The following is a 19044-nucleotide window of genomic DNA, read 5'->3' on the forward strand; positions in this document are numbered from 1 at the left end:
TGACCACGAGGGCCTGTTTCCTGCGAGCAAACGAAGAACAAGCAAGAAGCTGAGATTGCAATCTGGATATTGCGAATATAAGATGAAAGCTTTATTGATCAAGGTGGGGTTCTGTGACGTCTTGGTCTGGTCGTTGGACACAAACGAAGTACGCGAAGTTGCAGCTATGGCGAACTTTTAATCTAAACAAAACCCCGTCTAAACGACGCCCTAAGGGCTGTATATATGGAGGAAGAGAGGGGAATTTCGTGGCCCTTGAGGGTGGGGTCCGAATCCAACCCTAACTCTTGTTTCCCCACACATACGGACTCTAAAAATAGCCTATACTTAAGTATTTCGAAATTACATGGGCCTGACCCATTAATAAGGTGACGCAGCACCTAGAATAGCCTATGGACGAATATTATGAAGTGGCATCTTGTATATTTCGTCCAAGGCTTCATGCACTCCTTATGGCGGCTTCAAAGTCCTGAAATCATCACTTGTAACTCTGTTCTTGATCCCCTTGCGCATGCCATCAACTCCATTCGTGTTCTTGCTCCAATGTTCATCCTTCTCCAAGCTAGGACCTTCATTTGTAAGCAAAACAAATGTATCCAATTTAGGCAGCATCATAATCTCATGAACATTAGAATCATTACCAAGAAACGAAAGTACCTGGTAATTTAATTGGCGTGCGCGAGCTCTAGTAATTGGTCCAGTATATGTAACAGTAGGGGCTGTGGGTGTAACAATGGTATTGATGTCCTCATCATCCTCCCCTTCTTGAAGTGAAGTCGTCCTCGACGGAAGCTCATCTTCCTCACCCAAATAAGGCTTCAAATCTGCAATGTTAAAAGTGGGACTAACCCCAAAATCTGCAGGTAGCTCAAGTTTATATGCATTATCATTTATTTTCTCTAAAACCTTAAAAGGACCATCAGCACGTGGCATTAGCTTTGATTTGCGCAGATTAGGAAATCTATCTTTACGCAAATGTAACCAAACAAGATCTCCAGGTGCAAACACAACATGTTTTCTACCCTTATCTCCAGCAAGTTTATATTTAGCATTCATACGCTCAATGTTTTCCTTAGTTAACTCATGCATTTTTAAAATCAATTCAGAACGTTCTTTAGCATCAAAATTAACCTTCTCCGAAGATGGAAGAGGCAACAAATCAATAGGTGCACGAGGTAGGAAACCATACACAATTTCAAAAGGGCACATCTTAGTAGTAGAATGCAATGAACGATTATAAGCAAATTCAATATGAGGCAAGCATTCTTCCCACATTTTCTTGTTATTCATCAAAACAGCCCTAAGCATAGTAGACAATGTTCTATTGACTACTTCAGTTTGTCCATCAGTTTGGGGGTGACAAGTAGTACTAAAAAGCAGCTTAGTCCCCAACTTAGCCCATAAACATCTCCAAAAGTGGCTAAGAAATTTAGTATCACGATCTGAAACAATAGTATTTGGCACACCATGTAAGCGAATAATTTCACGAAAGAACAAATCAGCAACATTAACAGCATCATCGCTTTTATGACATGGTATAAAGTGTGCCATTTTCGAGAACCTATCCACGACAACAAATATGCTATCCCTCCCCTTCTTTGTTCGAGGTAAACCTAAAACAAAGTCCATAGATATATCCTCCCAAGGAACACTAGGTACAGGCAAAGGCATATATAAACCATGAGGATTGAGTCGTGACTTAGCTCTTTGACATGTAGTGCAGCGAGCAACAAAACGCTCAACATCCCGTCTCATCTTTGGCCAAAAGAAATGTGTAGCAAGTATATCCTCCGTCTTCTTGACGCCAAAGTGTCCCATTAATCCTCCTCCATGCGCCTCCTGCAATAACAAAAGACGAACGGAGCTAGCTGGAATGCATAGCTTGTTAGCACGAAACACAAATCCATCGTTAAGAACGAACTTGTTCCAAGTTCTCCCTTCCTTACAATTCTGCAATACATCTTTAAATTCAGCATCATTAACATATTGATCCTTGGTGGTCTCCAAACCAAATATTTTAAAGTCAAGTTGTGAAAGCATAGTATAACGACGAGACAAGGCATCAGCAATAACATTTTCTTTACCTTTCTTGTGTTTAATGACATAAGGGAAAGTCTCAATGAATTCAACCCATTTAGCATGTCTACGGTTCAGTTTTGCTTGACTTTTAATGTGTTTCAAAGATTCATGATCAGAATGTATAACAAATTCCTTGGGCCATAAATAATGTTGCCATGTTTCTAAGGTCCGAACAAGAGCATATAATTCTTTATCATAAGTAGAACAGTTCAGACTAGGCCCACTCAATTTTTCAGAAAAGTATGCAACAGGTTTTCCATCTTGTAATAACACACCTCCTAATCCAATTCCACTAGCATCACATTCAAGCTCAAAAGTCTAATTGAAATTAGGAAGTTGGAGTAAAGGAGCATGTGTTAACTTATCTTTCAATACCGTGAAGGCTTCTTCCTGTGCGGTACCCCAAACAAAAGGTACATCCTTCTTTGTAAGCTCGTTGAGAGGTGCAGCAATGGTGCTGAAATGTCTCACAAAACGCCTATAGAAACCAGCGAGGCCAAGGAAACTCCTCACTTGTGTGACCGTTTTGGGCTGCGGCCAACTCTCAATAGCTTCAATCTTGGCTTTATCAACTTCAATTCCCTGTGGAGTAACAACATAGCCAAGAAAAGATACTCGGTCGGTGCAAAAGGTGCACTTTCCAAGGTTACCAAACAAACGTGCATCACGTAGAGCAATAAAAACAGCACGTAAATGTTCCAAATGGTCCTCCAAAGATTTGCTATAAATCAATATGTCATCAAAGTAAACTACCACAAATCGTCCAATGAAGGCACGTAAAACTTCGTTCATTAACCTCATGAAAGTACTAGGTGCATTAGTTAACCCAAAAGGCATGACTAACCACTCATATAATCCAAACTTAGTTTTAAATGCTGTTTTCCATTCATCTCCCAATTTCATACGAATTTGATTGTAACCACTACGTAAATCAACTTTGGAGAATATTGTAGAGCCACTCAATTCATCAAGCATATCATCTAGCCTAGGAATAGGATGACGATAACGAATAGTAATATTATTAATGCCTCTACAATCAACGCACATACGCGACGTACCATCCTTTTTCGGCACTAAAATGATAGGAACAGCACAATGACTAAGGGATTCGCGTATATAACCTTTGTCGAGCAGTTCTTGTACTTGACGCATAATCTCCTTCGTCTCCTCTGGATTGGTACGGTATGGTGCACGGTTGGGTAATGATGCACCGGGAATTAAGTCAATTTGATGCTCAATCCCGCGAATAGGTGGTAATCCCGGTGGCACGTCTTGTGGAAAGACGTCGGCGAACTCCTGCAAAATGTTAGTGACAGCAGGAGGCAAAGAGGAAGGCGCGTCCTCGAATGAAAATAATGCCTCTTTGCACACAAAAGCATAGCAAACAGATTTGCTAAAATCTAGATCATCAATATCAGATTTGGTGGCAAGTAAACATGCACTTTTCAATTTAATTTCAGAAGCAACACTAGATTGTTTATTATTATTAGGCTGCATTTGTTGCTCAAATTCTTTTGCCACAATCTGATTTTCACTCTTAGTTTTCTCCTGTTTTGCTTTATTAGCTCTATTAATATCATCTTTCAAAATGGAATCAGGAGTCATAGGAAGCAAAGTAATATTTTTATCCTTATGAACAAGAGTATACTGATTGTTTCTACCATGGTGAATAGAATTTTTATCAAATTGCCATGGTCTACCAAGTAATAAGGAACATGCTTGCATAGGTACCACATCACAATCAACATAATCAGCATATGTAGAGATACTAAAATGCACACGAACAGTACGTGTTACCTTAACCTTGCCGCTATTGTTGAACCATTGGATGTAGTAAGGATGTGGATGTGGTCTTGTGGTGAGAGATAGCTTCTCCACCATCTCGATGCTAGCCAAGTTGTTGCAACTCCCTCCATCTATGATCACGTGAACAGAACGTTCCTTCACAACTCCCTTTGTATGGAACAAATTATGATAGGGGCAAAGGTGTCCCGATGTTTCGATGAGATGGTGTCTATCGTTTTCTGTGGGAGTCGACCTTGACGATCCGACTACGAACGTGCGAGACGTCGCGCCTTAGCAATCGCTAAACCAACTTCCGAGGGGTTATTGACCACGCCGGAGCACGATCAACCTGACCACGAGGGCCTGTTTCCTGCGAGCAAACGAAGAACAAGCAAGAAACTGAGATTGCAATCTGGATATTGCGAATATAAGATGAAAGCTTTATTGATCAAGGTGGGGTTCTGTGACGTCTTGGTCTGGTCGTTGGACACAAACGAAGTACGTGAAGTTGCAGCTATGGCGAACTTTTAATCTAAACAAAACCCAAAGTCTAAACGACGCCCTAAGGGCTGTATATATGGAGGAAGAGAGGGGAATTTCGTGGCCCTTGAGGGTGGGGTCCGAAACCAACCCTAACTCTTGTTTCCCCACACATACGGACTCTAAAAATAGCCTATACTTAAGTATTTCGAAATTACATGGGCCTGGCCCATTAATAAGGTGACGCAGCACCTAGAATAGCCTATGGACGAATATTATGAAGTGGCATCTTGTATATTTCGTCCATGGCTTCATGCACTCCTTATGGCGGCTTCAAAGTCCTGAAATCATCACTTGTAACTCCGTTCTTGATCCCCTTGCGCATGCCATCAACTTCATGCGTGTTCTTGCTCCAATGTTCATCCTTCTCCAAGCTAGACCCTTCATTTGAAAGCAAAACAAATGTATCCAATTTCGGCAGCATCATAATCTCATGAACATTAGAATCATTACCAAGAAACGAAAGTACCTGGTAATTTAATTGGCGTGCGCGAGCTCTAGTAATTGGTCCAGTATATGTAACAGTAGGGGCTGTGGGTGTAACAATGGTATTGATGTCCTCATCATCCTCCCCTTCTTGAAATGAAGTCGTCCTCGACGAAAGCTCATCTTCCTCACCCAGATAAGGCTTCAAATCTGCAATATTAAAAGTGGGACTAACCCCAAAATCTGCAGGTAGCTCAAGTTTATATGCATTATCATTTATTTTCTCTAAAACCTTAAAAGGACCATCAGCACGTGGCATTAGCTTTGATTTGCGCAGATTAGGAAATCTATCTTTACGCAAATGTAACCAAACAAGATCTCCAGGTGCAAACACAACATGTTTTCTACCCTTATCTCCAGCAAGTTTATATTTAGCATTCATACGCTCAATGTTTTCCTTAGTTAACTCATGCATTTTTAAAATCAATTCAGAACGTTCTTTAGCATCAAAATTAACCTTCTCCGAAGATGGAAGAGGCAACAAATCAATAGGTGCACGAGGTAGGAAACCATACACAATTTCAAAAGGGCACATCTTCGTAGTAGAATGCAATGCACGATTATAAGCAAATTCAATATGAGGCAAGCATTCTTCCCACATTTTCTTGTTATTCTTCAAAACAGCCCGAAGCATAGTAGACAATGTTCTATTGACTACTTCAGTTTGTCCATCAGTTTGGGGGTGACAAGTAGTACTAAAAAGCAGCTTAGTCCCCAACTTAGCCCATAAACATCTCCAAAAGTGGCTAAGAAATTTAGTATCACGATCTGAAACAATAGTATTTGGCACACCATGTAAGCGAATAATTTCACGAAAGAACAAATCAGCAACATTAACAGCATCATCGCTTTTATGACATGGTATAAAGTGTGCCATTTTCGAGAACCTATCCACGACAACAAATATGCTATCCCTTCCCTTCTTTGTTCGAGGTAAACCTAAAACAAAGTCCATAGATATATCCTCCCAAGGAACACTAGGTACAGGCAAAGGCATATATAAACCATGAGGATTGAGTCGTGACTTAGCTCTTTGACATGTAGTGCAGCGAGCAACAAAACGCTCAACATCCCGTCTCATCTTTGGCCAAAAGAAATGTGTAGCAAGTATATCCTCCGTCTTCTTGACGCCAAAGTGTCCCATTAATCCTCCTCCATGCGCCTCCTGCAACAACAAAAGACGAACGGAGCTAGCTGGAATGCATAGCTTGTTAGCACGAAACACAAATCCATCGTTAAGAACGAACTTGTTCCAAGTTCTCCCTTCCTTACAATTCTGCAATACATCTTTAAATTCAGCATCATTAACATATTGATCCTTGATGGTCTCCAAACCAAATATTTTAAAGTCAAGTTGTGAAAGCATAGTATAACGACGAGACAAGGCATCAGCAATAACATTTTCTTTACCCTTCTTGTGTTTAATCACATAAGGGAAAGTCTCAATGAATTCAACCCATTTAGCATGTCGACGGTTCAGTTTTGCTTGACTTTTAATGTGTTTCAAAGATTCATGATCAGAATGTATAACAAATTCCTTGGGCCATAAATAATGTTGCCATGTTTCTAAGGTCCGAACAAGAGCATATAATTCTTTATCATAAGTAGAATAGTTCAGACTAGGCCCACTCAATTTTTCAGAAAAGTATGCAACAGGTTTCCCATCTTGTAATAACACACCTCCTAATCCAATTCCACTAGCATCACATTCAAGCTCAAAAGTCTTATTGAAATTAGGAAGTTGGAGTAAAGGAGCATGTGTCAACTTACCTTTCAATACCGTGAAGGCTTCCTCCTGTGCGGTACCCCAAACAAAAGGTACATCCTTCTTTGTAAGCTCGTTGAGAGGTGCAGCAATGGTGCTGAAATCTCTCACAAAACGCCTATAGAAACCAGCGAGGCCAAGGAAACTCCTCACTTGTGTGACCGTTTTGGGCTGCGGCCAACTCTCAATAGCTTCAATCTTGGCTTTATCAACTTCAATTCCCTGTGGAGTAACAACATAGCCAAGAAAAGATACTCGGTCGGTGCAAAAGGTGCACTTTCCAAGGTTACCAAACAAACGTGCATCACGTAGAGCAATAAAAACAGCACGTAAATGTTCCAAATGTTCCTCCAAAGATTTGCTATAAATCAATATGTCATCAAAGTAAACTACCACAAATCGTCCAATGAAAGCACGTAAAACTTCGTTCATTAACCTCATGAAAGTACTAGGTGCATTAGTTAACCCAAAAGGCATGACTAACCACTCATATAATCCAAACTTAGTTTTAAATGCTGTTTTCCATTCATCTCCCAATTTCATACGAATTTGACGGTAACCACTACGCAAATCAACTTTGGAGAATATTGTAGAGCCACTTAATTCATCAAGCATATCATCTAGCCTAGGAATAGGATGACGATAACGAATAGTAATATTATTAATGCCTCTACAATCAACGCACATACGCGACGTACCATCCTTTTTCGGCACTAAAATGATAGGAACAGCACAAGGACTAAGGGATTCACGTATATAACCTTTGTCGAGCAGTTCTTGTACTTGACGCATAATCTCCTTCGTCTCCTCTGGATTGGTACGGTATGGTGCCCGGTTGGGTAATGATGCACCGGGAATTAAGTCAATTTGATGCTCAATCCCGCGAATAGGTGGTAATCCCGGTGGCACGTCTTGTGGAAAGACGTCGGCGAACTCCTGCAAAATGTTAGTGACAGCAGGAGGCAAAGAGGAAGGCATGTCCTCGAATGAAAATAATGCCTCTTTGCACACAAAAGCATAGCAAACAGATTTGCTAAAATCTAGATCATCAATATCAGATTTGGTGGCAAGTAAACATGCACTTTTCAATTTAATTTCAGAAGCAACACTAGATTGTTTATTATTATTAGGCTGCATTTGTTGCTCAAATTCTTTTGCCACAATCTGATTTTCACTCTTAGTTTTCTCCTGTTTTGCTTTATTAGCTCTATTAATATCATCTTTCAAAATGGAATCAGGAGTCATAGGAAGCAAAGTAATATTTTTATCCTTATGAACAAGAGTATACTGATTGTTTCTACCATGGTGAATAGAATTTTTATCAAATTGCCATGGTCTACCAAGTAATAAGGAACATGCTTGCATCGGTACCACATCACAATCAACATAATCAGCATATGTAGAGATACTAAAATGCACACGAACAGTACGTGTTACCTTAACCTTGCCGCTGTTGTTGAACCATTGGATGTAGTAAGGATGTGGATGTGGTCTGGTGGTGAGAGATAGCTTCTCCACCATCTCGATGCTAGCCAAGTTGTTGCAACTCCCTCCATCTATGATCACGCGAACAGAACGTTCCTTCACAACTCCCTTTGTATGGAACAAATTATGCCTCTGATTTTGCTCAGCTTGTGTAACCTGCACACTCAAAACACGTTGAGCAACTAAACATTCATACCTGTCAGCATCTTCAGGAGCCATGTATTGCGTCTCATGATCAGAATCGTCTCCACCGTGTTCGTCACGTGTAATAAGAGCCAAAGTCTCCTCATCATAGTCACTAGCGGACTCATACCCACCATCCTCAGTAACAATCATCACACGCTTAGATGGGCATTCTCTCGCATAATGACCTCCACCCTTGCAACGTCGACAAATAATATCATGTGTTTGCCCTGTTGATGCCATGGATGAAGAAGAGCTCTTTGCAGGCCCAAAAGGTGTGCTCTTGGCAGATAGTGGTGATTGTGCCTGCTTTATTGTATCACGGTTGGAGGTGGCAGCCGACGGAGGCGCCGGTGAAGCAGAACGTGTGGAAGTAGATGATGCACGTGGTGTCCATGAAGAAGGTCGACCTGCAGAAAAGTTAGTCCGCGCCAATGCCTGTCGATCCTGCACTTCACGTTCAGCTTTACAAGCAAGATGGAATAAACGAGTGATATTAGTATACTCCTTATACTCTAGAATCGTCTGAATCTCTCTATTTAATCCACCCATAAAACGTGCAAGCATAGCTTCATTCTCCTCAACAATACCACATCTAATCATGCCAGTTTGTAATTCCTGATAATATTCTTCTACAGAATTTTTTCCCTGTCTTAAGCGCTGCAATTTTTGAAGTAATTCACGTTGATAATATGGTGGAACCCAACGAGTACGCATAGCAGTTTTCAAAGCAGCCCAAGTAGCAGGAATGGGATATAATCTACAATGCTCAGACCACCAAACACATGCAAAACTAGTGAATGCACAAACAGCAGCAGGAACACGTCTCTCCTCGGGATATTGTAAACATGTAAATCGTTGTTCAGTTTCTAACTCCCAAGTAAGGTATATATCAGGAACATATCTACCCTCAAATGGTGGAATATTCAATTTTAGTTTAGGGAGATGGTCATGATCTCGTACCTGAGGGTGAGCCCTACCATTGCCATTATTTGCATGTGGACGACCTGATGGTTGCTGTGCTGGTGGTGGCACGTAGTTCTGATTTTGATCAACCTCATCCTCGTAATCGCCAGCAAAATCATCCTCCTCCGCATCAGCAGCAGGAGCCACAGAAGTAGCAACAGGAGCACCAACAGTTTGGCCAGGTGCAAGAGGGAGACGGCTCGCTCGGCGGAGGGCTGTTTCACGATGTGTAGGTAGTCGTCGTTGTTGTTGTTGTAGAGGTGCGTTAGGTGCAGCCGGTGGTGGTGGTGGAAGACGCGCGAGCAATTCATTAAACCTGTTATCGAGCTTTGTTTCGAACGTCTTCTCCATGTCATCTATCTTCTCCATGGCCTCTTCAAATCTGTTTAGCACATCCTGCACCTGTCCATTCATCATTTGCTGAAATTTATCATGCAACTCCTGATTCGTCATGTTCTCCCAGTCAGTCTCGTCGGCTTGTGATCCTGCCATGGTTAGCAACAATAGAAAACACACAAGAATATGATCCTACAGAATACTAACAAGAGGTGGTGGTGGCGGGTGTCACAAATCCGTCAAGCAAATCTCAAATTCTTACCAGTTCTTACCCAGCAGCAGGCGGTGATCGGCAACCGTTGTAGTCAAAACTCTCAAAAGCTTGGATAGAGCGATTGCCAGGGAGAGTCAAACGCACGACGTAGAGGTATGTGGAGCTGGGAAGGCTTATAGTATGGTAGCAAAAAGGGTCAGCAATAATCAATTCAGAGATGCAAAGTTGAATAAACGCTCAACGACGGTACTGTGCTGGTCCTAGGCTAGACCGTGCTAGAGACGCGAGCCTAGAACACTAACAAAATCACGGCGCTGCACGTAAATCAGGGAAAAGCACACTCTGGAACTCTTTTTTTTTTTTGCTTTTTTTTTGCGCTCCTCTTTTTTTTTTTTGCGCTCCTCTTTTTTTTTTGCGCTCCTCTTTTTTTTTTGCGAAAAATTACTATAATGGCGAGTGTCTCAAAACTCTTCCCTCGTCAAACTAATAGGATGGGCACGAAATTTTTTTTTCACTTTTTTTTTCGGAAATCAGGGCAGCGACGACGAAAAAGTGCGACAAAAAATCACTATGATGGCACGTGGCTCAAAAGACTCAGAAAAGCCTAAAAATAGGATAGGGAAAAAATATTTTTGCCCGTGAAAATTTTGGCCTAGAAACTGCCCGGGGGTCTCCAGACTCTTTTTTTTTTCCGAGACCTACGCAGGCAAGGAAACACGAATCGGAATTGAGATTGATCTCAAGAACAAACCTAATATGAGAAGAACTCGGATTGGTGGTGGATATATGGTGGATTCAGAGCGGTGGCGGATAAGCAAAAGTGGTAGATGGGCGATGATGATGGTGCGGCGGTGGCGTGACAACTTGTGACCAGAACTCGAAACTCTAAAAGACTAGACTCTAAGACCAGCAACTTGACACGACGATGCAACCGCAAATTCAACAAAGCAAAAACCCTAAAAAGATTATGCAAAGGCTCAGATTGGTTCGGATATGATGAACTAACCCTAATTTTTTTTTGTGTGGCTTTTTCGTGGACTGTAGGTATGAAGAACAGACTCGATCTAATCTACGAAAAACTGTAAAATCTCACCGAGCAACCTGGAAATCTGATACCACTTGATAGGGGCAAAGGTGTCCCGATGTTTCGATGAGATGGTGTCTATCGTTTTCTGTGGGAGTCGACCTTGACGATCCGACTACGAACGTGCGAGACGTCGCGCCTTAGCAATCGCTAAACCAACTTCCGAGGGGTTATTGACCACGCCGGAGCACGATCAACCTGACCACGAGGGCCTGTTTCCTGCGAGCAAACGAAGAACAAGCAAGAAACTGAGATTGCAATCTGGATATTGCGAATATAAGATGAAAGCTTTATTGATCAAGGTGGGGTTCTGTGACGTCTTGGTCTGGTCGTTGGACACAAACGAAGTACGTGAAGTTGCAGCTATGGCGAACTTTTAATCTAAACAAAACCCAAAGTCTAAACGACGCCCTAAGGGCTGTATATATGGAGGAAGAGAGGGGAATTTCGTGGCCCTTGAGGGTGGGGTCCGAAACCAACCCTAACTCTTGTTTCCCCACACATACGGACTCTAAAAATAGCCTATACTTAAGTATTTCGAAATTACATGGGCCTGGCCCATTAATAAGGTGACGCAGCACCTAGAATAGCCTATGGACGAATATTATGAAGTGGCATCTTGTATATTTCGTCCATGGCTTCATGCACTCCTTATGGCGGCTTCAAAGTCCTGAAATCATCACTTGTAACTCCGTTCTTGATCCCCTTGCGCATGCCATCAACTTCATGCGTGTTCTTGCTCCAATGTTCATCCTTCTCCAAGCTAGACCCTTCATTTGAAAGCAAAACAAATGTATCCAATTTAGGCAGCATCATAATCTCATGAACATTAGAATCATTACCAAGAAACGAAAGTACCTGGTAATTTAATTGGCGTGCGCGAGCTCTAGTAATTGGTCCAGTATATGTAACAGTAGGGGCTGTGGGTGTAACAATGGTATTGATGTCCTCATCAAATTATGCCTCTGATTTTGCTCCGCTTGTGTAACCTGCACACTCAAAACACGTTGAGCAACTAAACATTCATACCTGTCAGCATCTTCAGGAGCCATGTATTGCGTCTCATGATCAGAATCGTCTCCACCGTGTTCGTCACGTGTAATAAGAGCCAAAGTCTCCTCATCATAGTCACTAGCGGACTCATACCCACCATCCTCAGTAACAATCATCACACGCTTAGATGGGCATTCTCTCGCATAATGACCTCCACCCTTGCAACGTCGACAAATAATATCATGTGTCTGCCCTCTTGATGCCATGGATGAAGAAGAGCTCTTTGCAGGCCCAGAAGGTGTGCTCTTGGCAGATAGTGGTGATTGTGCCTGCTTTATTGTATCACGGTTGGAGGTGGCAGCCGACGGCGGCGCCGGTGAAGCAGAACGTGTGGAAGTAGATGATGCACGTGGTGTCCATGAAGAAGGTCGACCTGCAGAAAAGTTAGTCCGCGCCAATGCCTGTCGATCCTGCACTTCACGTTCAGCTTTACAAGCAAGATGGAATAAACGAGTGATATTAGTGTACTCCTTATACTCTAGAATCGTCTGAATCTCTCTATTTAATCCACCCATAAAACGTGCAAGCATAGCTTCATTCTCCTCAACAATACCACATCTAATCATGCCAGTTTGTAATTCCTGATAATATTCTTCTACAGAATTTTTTCCCTATCTTAAGCGCTACAATTTTTGAAGTAATTCACGTTGATAATATGGTGGAACCCAACGAGTACGCATAGCAGTTTTCAAAGCAGCCCAAGTAGCAGGAATGGGATATAATCTACAATGCTCAGACCACCAAACACATGCAAAACTAGTGAATGCACAAACAGCAGCAGGAACACGTCTCTCCTCGGGATATTGTAAACATGTAAATCGTTGTTCAGTTTCTAACTCCCAAGTAAGATATATATCAGGAACATATCTACCCTCAAATGGTGGAATATTCAATTTTAGTTTAGGGAGATGGTCATGATCTCGTACCTGAGGGTGAGCCCTACCATTGCCATTATTTGCATGTGGACGACCTGATGGTTGCTGTGCTGGTGGTGGCACGTAGTTCTGATTTTGATCAACCTCATCCTCGTAATCGCCAGCAAAATCATCCTCCTCCGCATCAGCAGCAGGAGCCATAGAAGTAGCAACAGCAGCACCAACAGTTTGGCCAGGTGCAAGAGGGAGACGGCTCGCTCGGCGGAGGGCTGTTTCACGATGTGTAGGTAGTCGTCGTCGTTGTTGTTGTAGAGGTGCGTTAGGTGCAACCGGTGGTGGTGGTGGAAGACGCGCGAGCAATTCATTAAACCTGTCATCGAGCTTTGTTTCGAACGTCTTCTCCATGTCATCTATCTTCTCCATGGCCTCTTCAAATCTGTTTAGCACATCCTGCACCTGTCCATTCATCATTTGCTGAAATTTATCATGCAACTCCTGATTCGTCATGTTCTCCCAGTCAGTCTCGTCGGCTTGTGATCCTGCCATGGTTAGCAACAATAGAAAACACACAAGAATATGATCCTACAGAATACTAACAAGAGGTGGTGGTGGCGGGTGTCACAAATCCGTCAAGCAAATCTCAAATTCTTACCAGTTCTTACCCAGCAGCAGGCGGTGATCGGCAACCGTTGTAGTCAAAACTCTCAAAAGCTTGGATAGAGCGATTGCCAGGGAGAGTCAAACGCACGACGTAGAGGTATGTGGAGCTGGGAAGGCTTATAGTATGGTAGCAAAAAGGGTCAGCAATAATCAATTCAGAGATGCAAAGTTGAATAAACGCTCAACGACGGTACTGTGCTGGTCCTAGGCTAGACCGTGCTAGAGACGCGAGCCTAGAACACTAACAAAATCACGGCGCTGCACGTAAATAAGGGAAAAGCACACTCTGGAACTTTTTTTTTCGCTTTTTTTTTGTGCTCCTCTTTTTTTTTTTTGCGCTCCTCTTTTTTTTTTTGCGCTCCTCTTTTTTTTTTTTGCGAAAAATTACTATAATGGCGAGTGTCTCAAAACTCTTCCCTCGTCAAACTGATAGTATGGGCACGGAAAAAAAATTTCCACTTTTTTTTTCGGAAATCAGGGCAGCGACGACGAAAAAGTGCGACAAAAAATCACTATGATGGCACGTGGCTCAAAAGACTCAGAAAAGCCTAAAAATAGGATAGGGAAAAAAAAATTTGCCCGAGAAAATTTTGGCCTAAAAACTGCCCGGGGGTCTCCAGACTCGTTTTTTTTTTCCGAGACCTACGCAGGCAAGGAAACACGAATCGGAATTGAGATTGATCTCAAGAACAAACCTAATATGAGAAGAACTCGGATTGGTGGTGGATATATGGTTGTGGTATATGGCAGCGGTGGTGGTATATGGTAGCGGTGGTGGTATATGGTAGCGGTGGTGGTATGTGGTATATGGATAAGGATTCAGAGCGGTGGCGGATAAGCAAAAGTGGTAGATGGGCGATGATGATGGTGCGGCGGCGGCGTGACAACTTATGACCAGAACTCGAAACTCTAAAAGACTAGACTCTAAGACCAGCAACTTGACACGACGATGCAACCGCAAATTCAACAAAGCAAAAACCCTAAAAAAATTATGCAAAGGCTCAGATTGGTTCGGATATGATGAACTAACCCTAATTTTTTTGTGGCTTTTTCGTGGACTGTAGGTATGAAGAACAGACTAGATCTAATCTACGAAAAACTGTAAAATCTCACCGAGCAACCTGGAAATCTGATACCACTTGATAGAGGCAAAGGTGTCCCGATGTTTCGATGAGATGGTGGCTATCGTTTTCTGTGGGAGTCGACCTTGACGATCCGACTACGAACGTGCGAGACGTCGCGCCTTAGCAATCGCTAAACCAACTTCCGAGGGGTTATTGACCACGCCGGAGCACGATCAACCTGACCACGAGGGCCTGTTTCCTGCGAGCAAACGAAGAACAAGCAAGAAACTGAGATTGCAATCTGGATATTGCGAATATAAGATGAAAGCTTTATTGATCAAGGTGGGGTTCTGTGACGTCTTGGTCTGGTCGTTGGACACAAACGAAGTACGCGAAGTTGCAGCTATGGCGAACTTTTAATCTAAACAAAACCCCCGTCTAAACGACGCCCTAAGGGCTGTATATATGGAGGAAGAGAGGGGAATTTCGTGGCCCTTGAGGGTGGGGTCCGAATCCAACCCTAACTCTTGTTTCCCCACACATACGGACTCTAAAAATAGCCTATACTTAAGTATTTCGAAATTACATGGGCCTGGCCCATTAATAAGGTGACGCAGCACCTAGAATAGCCTATGGACGAATATTATGAAGTGGCATCTTGTATATTTCGTCCAAGGCTTCATGCACTCCTTATGGCGGCTTCAAAATCTTGAAATCATCACTTGTAACTCCGTTCTTGATCCCCTTGCGCATGCCATCAACTCCATTCGTGTTCTTGCTCCAATGTTCATCCTTCTCCAAGCTAGGACCTTCATTTGTAAGCAAAACAAATGTATCCAATTTAGGCAGCATCATAATCTCATGAACATTAGAATCATTACCAAGAAACGAAAGTACCTGGTAATTTAATTGGCGTGCGCGAGCTCTAGTAATTGGTCCAGTATATGTAACAGTAGGGGCTGTGGGTGTAACAATGGTATTGATGTCCTCATCAACCTGCCCTGTCGCTCCGCCTCAAAGTAACCGTCGGGGGCCGTCGGGAACCCAGGCCCACCTCTACCGGGATGGAGCCACCTGCCCCTTCAGCCCCCATGTCCGAACAGTATCACAGGTAATGTATCAATGTAGAGTATATAGTATATGCCCGTGATCACCTCCCGAAGTGATCACGGCCCAGTAGTATAGCATGGCAGACGGACAAGAGTGTAGGGCCACTGATGGAACACTAGCATCCTATACTAAGCAGTAGGATAGCGGTAAGGGTAACAACAGTAGTAGCAAGGACAGGCTATGCATCAGGATAGGAATAACGGAAAGCAGTAACATGCTACACTACTCTAATGCAAGCAGTATAGAGAAGAGTAGGCGATATCTGGTGATCAAAGGGGGGGCTTGCCTGGTTGCTCTGGCAAGAGAGAGGGGTCGTCAACACCGTAGTCGTACTGGGTAGCAGCGGCGTCGGTCTCGGTGTCTAGCGAGAGAAGAGGGGGAAGAAACAATAAATATAATGCAAGCATATGCATAGTGATGCATGACATGACAAGTAACGACGTTAGAGGTGCCCTATCGCGGTATGAGGTGATACCGGTGAAGGGGGGAAACATCCGGGAAAGTATCCCCGGTGTTTCGCGTTTTCGCACAGATGAAACAGAGGGGGAAAGTTGCGTGTTCTCTATGCTAGGGATGCGTGGCGGATAAACGGGCTGCGTATTCAAATTCGTCTCGTCGTTCTGAGCAACTTTCATGTTGAAAATATTTTAATCCGAGTTACGGATTAAAAGATATGATTTTCTAAAGATTTTATTAATTTCTGAGATTTAATTAATTATTTAATTAATTCGAAAATGATTTAATGACATCAGCATGATGTCATGCTGACATCGGCAGTCAACAGAGTTGACTTGGTCAACCTGACATGTGGGTCCAGGGGGGACCCACCTGTCATCCTCTAATTAGGTTAATTAGGGTTTAGGTTAATCTAATTACAGTTTAATTAAACTTAACTAGTTAATTAAATTAATTAAACCGGATTAATTAACTTAATTAATTTCTTAATTAATTAATTAATTAATAATTAATTTTATTAAATCATTTTTATTTCTATTATTTCTATTTATTTTATATTTATTTTTATTTTAATTCCTTTTTTTTAATAAAACGTTCTGGGGCCATGGGGCCCCCGTGTCAGTGGCCCAGGGGGCCACAGTGGTTCGGGCTAACGGGTGCTGGGGTGGAGATGGGCGTCGGGCGCCAGCCCGAGCGGGCGCACGCCCAAGGGCGCACGAGGCGACGACAGGTACGACAGCCCGGGGCGGGGCCGACGAGGTCGGGGGAGGACCGGCCCGTACCGGCGAGCGGCGGTGTCGAGCAGGCAAGGGCGGCGGCGGGGCCAGGCAGACGTGGGCGTTGCCGGAGCGGGATGAGCAGGGAGCGAACGGGGAGGCACGGGGTGTGCGGCGGTGCAGGGAAGGCCAGCCGGTGGCTTGGCCGCGGTGGTCGGGCGGGGCTCGGTCGATGCGGGCGCGCGGCCAGGGCGCCAGTGCGGGCGATGGCCACGGCGGGGAGCGCGAGCGGCACCTCCTGTAGCACGAAGCTGCGGGGCGAGGGGCGAATCGTGGGCATGGGACGGAGGCGAGGCCGCCGTGGGCGCGAGCCAGCAGGGCTCACTGACGGCACGTGTAGAGGGCAGAGAGGAGGACCGGGGTCCTCACCGGCGTTGAAGGGGAGTGGGGGCGTCGAGGCGTGAGGGAGTTCGTCGCGGAGGCAGTCCGGCGAGGAAGGGCTTGACGAATCCGGCGAGGGCGGCGCCGTGCGCGGTCTACGGGGCTGAGGACGGGGACGACGAGGTCCAGCGGCTGCGGTGAGAGGCGGCCCCGGCGTGGGCCACGGGCAACGACGGCGGTGGGGGGGGGGCTGTGTCGTCGGTGTCGAACGCAGGGCGTGACGGGCCCCGATCCAGATCGGATCGGGGGAGGGGCGGGGAGTAGCGACGTGGGGAAGGAGTGGGGTGCGGTTAGGGTTTTCGGGGCAAGGGGTGGGGGTTAATGGGGAGGCCGGCTGGGCCGGCCTGGCGGCCCGTTCGGTCGGCTGAGGCCAGCTGGGCCACTTGGCCCAGCGGGGGGGGGGGGGGGGGCTTTCTCTTTTTTTTTGTTAGTTTAGTTTTTTTTTCTTTTATTTATTTTCCTTTTCTGTCTTTATTTATTTTAAAATACTTAGGCAGTCTATAAAATTGTGTTTATTACACCATATTGACCTATGTAAAATATGGCATCTCCCGAACACTTTTGTTTTAAATTTTGAAAAACTTTTATTGTTTGCTTTGATTTTGAAATTTGAATTCGAATGGGATTGAATCATCGCGAGGTTTACAACAGTAAGAGTGGTGACGAGGCATCATTAGCAGAGGTTACTGTAGCTTGATTATCCGGGCGTTACAGTTGCCTCCCAACAAGCGCTATCGTTTAACGCCCCTAGCTAGGCATGATGATTTGAGTGATGCTCACATAAAGGGTAAGAATTGAAACATAAAGAGAGCATCATGAAGAATATGACTAGCACATTTAAGTCTAACCCACTACCTATGCATAGGTATTTTATGAGCAAACAACTTGTGGGAACAAGAATCAACTTGCATAGGAAAGCAAAACAAGCATAACTTCATAACTTTAAGCACATAAAGAGGAAACTTGATATTATTGCAATTCCTACAAGCATATGTTACTCCCTCATAATAATTTTCAGTAGCGTCATGAATGGATTCAACAATATAACTATCACCTAAAGCATTCTTTTCATGATCTACAAGCATAGAAAATTTACTACTCTCCACATAAGCAAAATTCTTCTCATTCGGAATAGTGGGAGTATCATAAGAGACTTGAATACAATAAATTGTTTCCACATTAAAAGAGTAATGTTCAGAGAAGGGGTAATCATAATCATAACAAGTTTTATAAATATAATCACTACTTTTTATAGCATAAGTATCATCACAATAATCATCATAGGTAGGAGGCATGCTAGCATCATTATAAATTTGCATATCAAAACTTGGGAGACTATAAATACCTTCTTCATTAAACGTAGCATCCCCAAGCTTGGGACAAACATTAATTGCAGAAAATATATTCTCAAAAACATCATCTTCATCAAACATAGCATCCCCAAGCTTGGGCCTTTTCATATCATAAGCATAATCACTCTCATCACTAATAGTATGGATAGCACCAATAGTATAGCAATTATCATATTCTTCCAAGCAAGTGCCAAAAAGATTTTCAAGATCATAAGAAGTATCATTATCTTCAAAATTATATTTTCATGAGGCACAATAGTAATAGGAGAAGCATTATTTGGGAGAGATATCTTTTTACCTCTCTTCCTTTTCTTTTCTTCTTCTTCACCACATCATGTGTGGGTTCAATCCTCTTTTTGGAGCTCCTTATTAATGAGATTGGTTGAATAGGAGG

At 43.4% G+C, this 19044-nt stretch overlaps 1 pseudogene; it reads right to left on the bottom strand.

Annotated features, from left to right (window-relative positions):
- The window catches only part of LOC147979562 (uncharacterized), a 35292-nt pseudogene extending 18095 nt beyond the window's left edge, over positions 1 to 17197 (bottom strand).
- Between the last annotated feature and the right edge of the window lie 1847 nt (positions 17198 to 19044).

Source organism: Triticum urartu, chromosome 3A, assembly GCF_056163025.1.
Source record: "Triticum urartu cultivar PI428250 chromosome 3A, HENAU_Tu73, whole genome shotgun sequence".
Lineage (NCBI taxonomy): Eukaryota > Viridiplantae > Streptophyta > Magnoliopsida > Poales > Poaceae > Triticum > Triticum urartu.